Below are 10906 nucleotides of genomic sequence, written 5' to 3'. Positions count from 1 at the left end.
ATATCCCGGATAGTTGGAACAGTTTCATTAACTGCTTAATAGAATAAGGTATTGACAATTCACTTTGAAACCCAGCATATAACCTCACGACACTTACCACAGATGAATTTCTGGATATTCATAGGTCTGTTTTATGTTCCTTTGGAATTTCAACCAAAGATGATGAACTGGACCTTCCATTACTGTATTATATACCTAAACTGCATAAGTGTCCTTACAAACAATGGTATATTGCTGGGTCTTCCAAGTGCTCCACGAAATCTCTTTCTAAATTATTAACATCTGCAATCAAAGACGGGCTTCAAAGTTATTGTGAAACTGCCCATTCTAGAGGTGGATACTTAAAATTCCAAAGATCCCTCTTTCATCTTGTAATAGTATTAAAACATTTGAATTTTAAACTTTATACAAGTATTCCACTTTCCTAGACAAATTGAAAGAGTTGGTATTGCTTTGTTTCATAAAAAAAATTGCCAATAAAGATACAAGTATCTTGTCTTAGAAAGGGATACGTCCTGCTTTGTAAAGGATCACTCTGATTCAAACACAACATTTTCTGAAACTGACATTATCAAGATGCTTGATATTTTGATTGACAACATATTTATTCCGTCGGAGAACGTGTTTTTCTACAGACTATCGACATTCCAATGTGAAAGAATTGTCGACTTTTTTCTTTATTATTATGAGGCGGACTTCATACAGGAACTTCTAAGAAGAAAGATAAAAAGTTAGCAATATCCTTTGACTCTATTTTCCGCTATAAAAATGGTGTTCTTTCAATAAATAATTCAAAATTTGGTGACTATGTCGAAAGCATCTATTCTTATAGAGATTTCCAGATTTCGCTACGTATCAGGTACGGTTGGTACGTAACACAACCGTTGGTGTTGTTTGGGAGGTTTCATTCAATGCATGAGATTATTGTATGTATCATGATGAAAATAAAGAAACAAAATTGCATATCAGTGATACAAACATTAATCTTTTATTTTATTACGATTTCTCTGCTTCTAGAAAACCTTGCACGTGATTTTATACGATAAAATTTATTTTGTGCACAAGAGAATGAATCAAACAGTCCTTACTGGAACTGAGTTGCCTCGACCTTTATATTCTAAAAATAGATTTGCGTTTCTGTATGGCTATGTTTTTGTTTTCTGTATATATTAATAAAAGGATTAGAATAAAGAATGTTTTCTAATACTCAAATATAAATTGGAATAGTTAGAAATTACTTATTAATAATATCTTACTTGTACCTTACTGGTGTCGTTAATGATTACACAGACGGACCCAGGGGAGGGGGCTTGGGGCCCGCCCCCCTTTTCGTGGCAAAAATTTGGTTGATTATATAGGGAATCACTGAAGCATGGATGGAGCGCCCCCTCCCCCCTTTTATGAAAAGTTCTAGATGCGTCACTAAACTAGAACAAGTGCTTATGGCAAAAATGAGTTCAAAATTGTGTTGATTTTCTTAAGCTATCTTTTCGATCATTGAAGCAACATCTTTTCATAAAACGCAACACACATTGTAAAACCATCGATCTATCTTTTTCCTTATATTTTGTCACTGAACTTTTTAATAAAATTGTTGATTATTTTAATTACTTGAAGAAAAAATATAAACTTTAAGACACAAACGAAAACCATTTTTTGAGTCGAAATATTTATCATCACGATGTTACTTCATCGTGTTCGCTTATTATTATTATGTCACTAGATATTGTTATTACATTTATATTTGTAAATATTGTCGCGAGTAAAAATTTGTACTGCACGTGGGAGTAGTATAATATAATCTACGAGGGGTAATGTTAAACCAATATCCATCCATTAATCCTTTTGTCGTACAGCATTGCCAAAAAAACTTCATACAACACAGCGTATTTTGTTCACTGATAACGGCAATAATTTGACGCTATATTTACACTTAGTCTAATCATGGTCTAATGCAATATGAATATGTCTTTCTAAGTCTTCGTAATGTTGTACGGAAAATACTATGTTGCTATATAATGTCTTTTGCACCATTTACAACTGATTTATGGACTCAAAATTAAGGATCATTTTCATCGGTTGGTAAACGTTTCTATGTAATTTGTTCAGGTATGATGTATTAGTATCATGAATACGATTTCTACTTAAAATAGTTAACTCCAGTTTTTCTGAGTTTTCTCTCTCGGCTTACTGCGAAAAAGATATATGAACAGTTGTGTTAATAAAAAAGGACATGTTTCTTAAATTTATAGAGTACATTGATTTTATGACGTTTTTTTTTTATAAAGAAAAACTTTAGCCCGACGGTAAAGATAATTGTCAAAAAAGGAAGGATGTCAAGTAAGTACGATATCAGCCATATCTCTATGCATAATTGTTCAAAATGAAGATATAAACGACCTTGTATTTTTTATAATTTCTTCCGGGCGTCTGATTTTTTTTTTTATCTTTATTTAATTCTTCAACATATATATACAACATATATATTACATATAACACAAAATTATCACAAGGCAATGTTATTTAAAAGTATAATTACATACATAATCAGTACAATAGTTAGAAATCAAACGTTTTGACACCTTCTGTTTTTTGTAACAGAGTATTAATTTTTATAAAGTATTTCTCCATGGACTTTTTTTTTAATTTTGATTGACAAGGGTTTTAGAACTCACGCGTATAGTCTGAACAACGATTTGTTTTATATTTTTATATTAGTTTTGTCATTTTTCTTTTGTTATTAAGGTCAATTTATTTTGTTCAAATTCATTTTATTTGATCATGTTTTCTAAAAACTTATCAAAATAAATACAAAACTTTAACATTTTACAATGATATATAAAGTTATTACAACCAAAATTTATAAAGTTTTAAATTTGTTTTGTAATTAAGCTTCTTTGTATCTATGTAATTCCACGGGGAAATAACTCTTAACTATAAACCTTTCGTACGAACGGTTACTTGCAACGGTTGCTTTAAAGCATAATCGAGTGCACACACTATTGTTTCCTACGAATACAAGAAGAAACCACACGAAATTAGTCCCAAATTACAGCTAAAAATTTTCAAAACAGTTCTGCATATGATTCCTAAAACATGTGTTGATATAAAGTGTATGCATCAATAATTTTCAAAAGTTAAATGACGGCTCCCACTTCGTACTACGGTTGGTACGGTAGCAAATCTGGAAACCTCTAATGAACTAGAGATAAAGGATACAACAGATACAGTTAAGTAGGCTTTATATATAATTTGGCTTACATCTAGAAATTGACAATGAGGGTCGATTAAAAACCTAAACTTTACGCCAAAAGAGATGATTTGAGCTTTTCCATTGTAAAACTTTTCTAAGAAGCAACAATCCAGCAGCACATTTCAAAGAAGCAACAATTCAGCAGCACTTGCATACGGTGAATATATCTCCGTATTGATACGATATTCCCGTGCTTGCATTTCCTATCATGATTTTCTTGATACAGACTTGTTGTTCACAAGGAAGCTAATAAATCAAAAGTTCCTAATGGTGAAGTTGAAATCATACCTTCTTAAATTTTACGGACGCCATCACGAGCTAGTGGACCGTTATGGAATAACCATTTCACAAATGATATGGGATATGTTCATTACGTCGTAACTACAATCCCCTTTCCTTTCATAAATTGACCTACCAAATTGGACTATTTACCGGATTTAATACCTCATAAGCAACACGACGGGTGCCACATGTGGAGCAGGATCTGCGTACCCTTTCGGAGCACCTGAGATCACCACTAGTTTTCGGTGGGGTTCATGTTGTTTATTCTTTAGTTTTATATGTTGTGTCATGTAACTATTGTTAGTCTGTTAGTCCTTTTCGTTTTCAGTTATGGCGTTGTCAGTTTATTTTCGATTTATGAGTTTGACTGTCCCTCAGTATCTTTTCGTCCCTCTTTTACAGGCATGCTAGGAGTGAATACGATAAAATCTTTTATTTGTGTGCTTACTTGTGCTTACGTAGACCCAAATTATTATTTGACAAATAGAGTGATACTCAGTACTGTTTTATCGGTTTTGGTCATGGATTTATGAGTTTTGAACAGCGGTATACTACTGTTGCCTTTAATTATCAAATGTGCATGTATTTATATGACATCTGAGGACAACTCGTGTTTCTATTACCTCTTATGATAACATCACAAATGAGCAATATTTAAAGTTCCTTACATGTTTATAAGTAGTACATTTTATTCATGTAAGATCTTGAATTATTTTTAACTAGATTATTACAGGTTTGTATACGATATTCGTGTACCTGCCATTCATTGGCTCCTTTTTAAAAGCATGTTAAAGTAGTTGATAGACCACCGTATTATTATTTTTACAAAACCATTATTGCAAATTTTGAAAGTGAATAATTGATTGTTTCGAACGTTCGTAAGCTCGGGATCACATATATTTTCTGATAAATCTGCAGATGCGGTTGATATGTTTTTTGAATAAACGACATCTAGTGATAGATTTTTCATTGCCAAAAAGAGAATAAACTCCTCTCATTATGCGCCTACAAAATTTCGTTCCAACATTATTAAATTTGTTTCATTACCCATAACTGGTGACATTGATATAACTCTTCATGCGAAATAAGTCATTAAACAGGCGTTCGAATTTGAAATTTATTTTGGCACTTTTAAGGTACAATGATTTGAACCCCAAATCAATTTTAACCATTCTAAACACTGTACTGGTTTAAAATGTTCTCCATTGAAAATAAATCCTGTCAAATCAAGTGATAACTTTACAAATTCAAACCTATCTTTACAATTTCCATAACCATCGTCAATGACTGATTCATCGTTCAAATTTTACAATATTAACACCATTTTCTCGCCAATACTTTACCATCGGCCTCAATTATTAAGGGAATATAGAGGGCGCTTCTCAAACCAGAAGCTTATACAGAAAAGCAATAAAACTATAAAATCGGTGCTGACGGAATCTTCCGCCGGTGTAAGTTTCTGTATTTTATGCAGAAATGATCTCAGATTTATTGGGTCTGATTCCCCTCACTTTTCAGCTTAACGCACATTCCTCCTTTTTTTCCTTCTTGATTTTAAAAAAATCTTCAGAACAGTTTACAAACCACAGAAAATATATCAAGAAGGTATGACATATGTATAACTTATAAACTAAAGAATACCGAGATATTTATTGCATATCAAATGCGGTTTTTCATAAACAAGACTGTCACACCTCCAAAAATTATTGCTTAGGTCTTAAAACCAGCTACTAAACCTTGCCAAAGTGATGCTTTCGAACATAAAAAGTAAAATCACAAAAATACTGAACTCAGAGGAAAATCAATTTGGAAAGTCCATAATCACATGGCAAAATCAAAAAACAAAACGCATCAAAAACGAATGGACAAGAACTGTCATATTCCTGACTTGGTACAGGCATTTTCAAATGTAGAAAATGGTGGATTAAACCTGGTTCTATAGCGCTACCCTCTCACTTTAATAACAGTCTCATCAAATTCCGTTACATTTACATGATGCGTTAAATAAACAGTCACAATCAATAAAATAGTCAAAATATGGGAACATCAGTCATCATCGTATAACAATTTAACAGGACACAACAACATCTACTATCTACGAACACATGGATTGATTTGAGTGTCTGACGTCAGAAAAATTATATACGTCACATAAATTTGTCGTTCAATGTGCATACAATAGTTATCCAAAGTACCTGGATTATAAACAATTTTAAATTTTACATAGGCAATGAGCGCAGACAGGGTTAAAAAATCAAAAGTATGTAAGAATAAATTACAGAAATCAAACTAGTCCAAAAGTTATACATAGAATTAATGAGAATCCAAAACTTTTAAAAGGAACAATTTAACAGGACACAAAAACCTATCCACGAACACATGGATCTACTGGAGTGTCCGACGTCAGAAAAATGATATACGTCACATAAATTTGTCGTTCAATGTGCATACAAACATTTTAAAATTTACATAGGCAATGTACGCATACAGGGTTAAAAAATCAAAAGTATGTAAGAATAAATTACAGAAATAGACCGAGATTCAAACTAGTCCAAAAATTATACATAGAATATATGAGAATCCAAAACTTTTTAAAGGGAACAATTTAACAGGACACAATAACATCTACTGTCTAAGAACACATGGATTGATTTGAGTGTCTGACGTTAGAAAAATTATATACGTCACATAAATTTGATGTTCAATGTGCATACAAACAATTTTAATTTTTTTTCGTAGGCAATGTACGCATACAGAGTTAAAAAATCAAAAGTATGTAAGAATAAATTACAGAAATAGACCGAGATTCAAATTAGTCCAAAAGTTATACATAGAATTTATGAGAATCCAAAAATTGTCAATTCCACTACGCCATAGATTGATTTTGACGTTTGTGGTTCAACGTATAAAGTAATTCATAATAGAAATATATCATAATGACATATTATAGACAAATATCATACTGACGGGATCTTTTAAAGTACAGAGTCACGTTATAAGCACAAAAGAAATACAAAGAGTCACATATACAAAACAAATCACCAAAAAATGAAAGCCAATACAAACACATTGACGAGATGTATAAGTACCGAGCCACGTCAAACGGATATCACATAAAACCATTCAACAGTAAAAGTAATCTTAATAATAGAACAAAAACAAATAAAAGAACAATAAAACATGTTGTTAAGATGATACACAACATCAGTACGCAGAATCTATACATCAAGACCATCGTGTATTATTTGAGAAGTTGATACGGAATATTTATCAACAAGGTCTTGGTACCTTCCGATGAACTTTTTTAGAAAAAGGACGAGACGTTCTTTGACATACCCTGGTTCATCAACTTTCTACTCAGACACTGATGTCGTTTTACAAAGTCTGAGTAGGAGCTGCAAGCTCTTGAATATCGAATAAGTTGGGAAATATATATCCCATATGCAGGTGAAGTTGGTATATTGCTACTAAGGTGGGGGAAATTTATAATTTCGAAATTAAAATCGTCTTGTTTGTCATAGATTCTGGTACTGAGATGACTGTGTAAGTCAAATTCGAGATATAAGTCTAAAAATGAGGCGGAGGAAGCCGTGTCTGTTGTTTCTTTAATCTCGAGTTCATGGGGATATATTAATGGAACCCAATCAGAAAAGTTCGGATTGTTTAAGGAAAGAACATCATCAATATATCTGAAAGTGAAATTAAATAATCTGGCTTCTTTGATCCTCTTGTTTTTGACAAGTGTCTGGAGGAACTCCGATTCATATGAAAATAAGAAGAGGTCGGCAAGAAGAGGCGCACAGTTTGTTCCCATAGGAATGCCGACAACTTGTTGGAAAAGTCTACCTCCAAACTCAACAAATATGTTGTCGATAAGAAACTCCAGCATACTGACTACTTGTTCTTCTGTGTAGCATGATTTACCTTTTTGTTTGTCACTATTAACGAAATTTGCTTTATGAAATCCCAAAGTAATAAATTTATAGCGTATGCTACCATTTTTATGTTGAAATAGAGAGAATTAATCCGATGTCTCGTCTAAGGAGAACGTCATGCTTTTTGTACGTATAAGTCTTTGCAAAATCTCTTTGATGGGCCCGTAGGTTGTTTGTTGCGTTTCTGTCCCAATCCAATATGCCAAAAGTTCAAAAGTATCCGGGATGACCTCAATTCCAGAAGTTACAGATATCTGTTGTAGTTTTTGTAAATGTTTCTCGTCCTAAAAATGCACGACAATTTGTCGCTGGGCATAAAGAAACTAACAATCAATAAATATATTTTCTTGTAAGCATGCATATGATAACATAATTCTCACTTTAAAATTTTAACAGGTTAACATTATCTGAGTCAATATTACTAGTAGCAAATTCAAGATAAAATGATTGGCCGAAATATTGTAACTTAATTGCTGAAGGCGGACTTAATCAAAGATATGAAATATTAAGGAATATGTTGGTAAATGAGTAAGATTATTATGGTCAGAACTACACAGGGGCATAACGTTAAAATAAAGATAAGAGCGATAAAGATAGTGCCATCGTACAATATGACTTATGAAGACTTTAAAAAAGGGACGAAAGATACCAGAGGGAAAATTAAACTCATAGATTGAAAACAAACTGACAACGCCTTGGCTAAAAAAATAAAAAGACAAACAGACACATAATCGTACACAAGAATATAATAGAAAACTAAAGTCTAAGCAACGAACCCCACCTTAACCTGGTAGTGATGGTGGTGTATGTTGCGGTGTGTGATCTCAGGTGCTCTGGAAAGGTAGTCAGATCCTGCTCCACATGTGGCACCCGTCGTGTTGCTCATGTTATCATAAACCTGGGAAATAGTCTAATTCGGTAGGTCATATTCGTGGTTACAAGGATACTAGCTACGAGATTCAATCATAAATGAAAGGGAAAAACTGTAATAATAATTCATTATTATCAGCCAGTATGGCTCAATAATAGTTAAATGAGCTATGAAACATCGCTAAGGAACTATTCGCTTGCAAATGAATAACTCGACCTCTTTGAAGCCATATTTATGTGAACTCCAATTTAACCCCTTAGCTAGAGATGTAATATGCATGGTTGATGCGTGTTAGGCTATTAAAAGAAAAGAATGTCAAGATTGCAAGTGAAACAAAAATTCATTCTTATACAGGTATAATCGATAATTCACCGTAAAATTGAAATCAAACAGACATAGAAAAATCCATGTGCACGAGGTCCACTTATCTATTTGTATTGATGTTTATAATGTCTTTATCGTGGTATGTGACCAACGGTTGTATTCCGGGTCATCTCGATAGTTAATAAGATGAAATTTTGACTAATAAAGGTAAACAGTAGTGTACCGCTGTTCGAAATTCATAAATCGATTGCGAAAAAACAAATCCGGGTACAAAAAACTAAAACTGAGGGAAAACACATCAGATATAAGAGGAAAACTACGACAAAACAGAAACATAACATTGAAAGGTAACACACACAGAAACGGACAATAATATAACATTGGCTGTTTTCCTTGCTTTGTACAGGACATTCTAAGAAAAAAAAGGGTGGGTTGAACTTGGTTTTGTGACATTCCAAACCTCCCGCATTTATGGCAATGTTAAAAATGACATTAAAATGACAACATTACATGATAATTCTACAATACAAATGAATGGTAGAACATTTAGAGCAGAGAAATACACGAATGGTAGCTCACAAAGTACCAGTTTTAAAATGTTATACGTCAGACGCGCGTTTGGTCCACACAAGACTATCCAGTGACGCTCAGATGAAAACAGTTCGAAAGTAAATTAAACATGAAACAAAGTTTCATATTATTATGCCATGCCCTGTAAATTATTTATTCAAGACTTTTTATAATTTGGATAAATGGTTTACATTGTCAGCAATGTAATATCAGAATTTGAGTGAAATCGGTGAACATGTATTTGCCAACAAGTGGTTTTAGAATAAATTGTTTATTTCCGATGCAAAGATCCCATGAGTAAATCAATGTTAATTTTAAATGCAATGTTTCATATGCTTGTATTTCTTATCATGATTTTCTTGATAAATGGTTGATGCTCGCAAGGAAGCTATTAAACCAAGAGTTCCAAATGGTGAAGTTGAAATCATCCCTTCTTAAAGGAGTAGGACTGGTAAGGCCTCAACATTTAGGTTCATCTAACGAAAGATTTTGGACACTTTTTAAACACTTAAGTATATATTTTAATTGATTCAATTAGTTTATGTGAAATATTTTAACTGATATAGTCATTAAAAAAGCTCTGTTTCAAGCTTAAGTATGAAAAATCTATCAAATATGCCAAAAAAACGTCACTTTTCAGATGGTTTTAGTCAAAAATGAAAGTGGCCGCATCCGTGTTCATCCTCACCTTTTATATATGTTATGTATTATCATCAAATACAACTTACATTTCACTATTATGAATGAAAACAAATGCGGTCACTTTCATTTAGGACGGAAACCGTGTAAAATTTAACTAAAAAGCTCAAATTGTGTAGATTTCAGTAATTTAGCATGACTTAATGATCCTAGTACTCTATAAATGTGCACTGTATTGTAAAAAAAAAGCCACTATTTATATAGCAGAAGCATTCTACTTTCCAGTAAAAAGCTTAATGATTACATTTTCACAATTTTGTAAAACTGCTACATTTTGGGGCCAAAAAGGGATCTTACTGAACCCACTCCTTTTACTGACGCAATCACGAGTTGGTTGACCGTCATTGAATAACCGTTTCACAGATGATATCGGATATATTCCTTGCGTGTTAACAACAATCCCCTTCCTTTTCATGAATGTGACTTACAGAATTATACTATTTACAGGATTTGTTATAACTTGATTAATACGACGCGTGCCACACGAGGAGCATGATCATCTTACCCTTCTGGAGCAACTGCGATCACCCCTAGTGTTTGGTGGGGTTCGTGTTGTTTATTCTTTAGTTTTCTATTTGTCATGTATACTATTGTTTGTCTGTTTCTCTGTTCTTTTTTAGATATGGCGATGTCAGATTATTTTCGATTTATGAGTTTGATTGTCCCTCTGGTACCTTTCTTCCCTCTTTTAAAATGATGTATCGTAATTTGGTTACATAATGGAGTTTCAAGGAAAAGTTAAATATATTGTAGAAAATCACAATGAGAACATATTCGAAATACTCATAGATATTTAGTCCATACTTGCCAAAGTCTCTAGTGAAAAGATGTTTCCACAAAAGGCCATATAAGTTTCCGATCGTGTTACTCCCCCAAATATTTGGTTAGTATCTTTTATATATTTTTGAAACGTTACAGGATGAAACATCTCCCCAGTTTGAACATAACATGACTGAAACAGATTTCAACGTT

The sequence above is a fragment of the Mytilus trossulus genome, chromosome 6 (assembly GCF_036588685.1).
Source record: "Mytilus trossulus isolate FHL-02 chromosome 6, PNRI_Mtr1.1.1.hap1, whole genome shotgun sequence".
NCBI lineage: Eukaryota > Metazoa > Mollusca > Bivalvia > Mytilida > Mytilidae > Mytilus > Mytilus trossulus.
The sequence above is the reverse complement of the archived record's forward strand: the minus strand, read 5'-3'. Positions refer to the sequence as shown.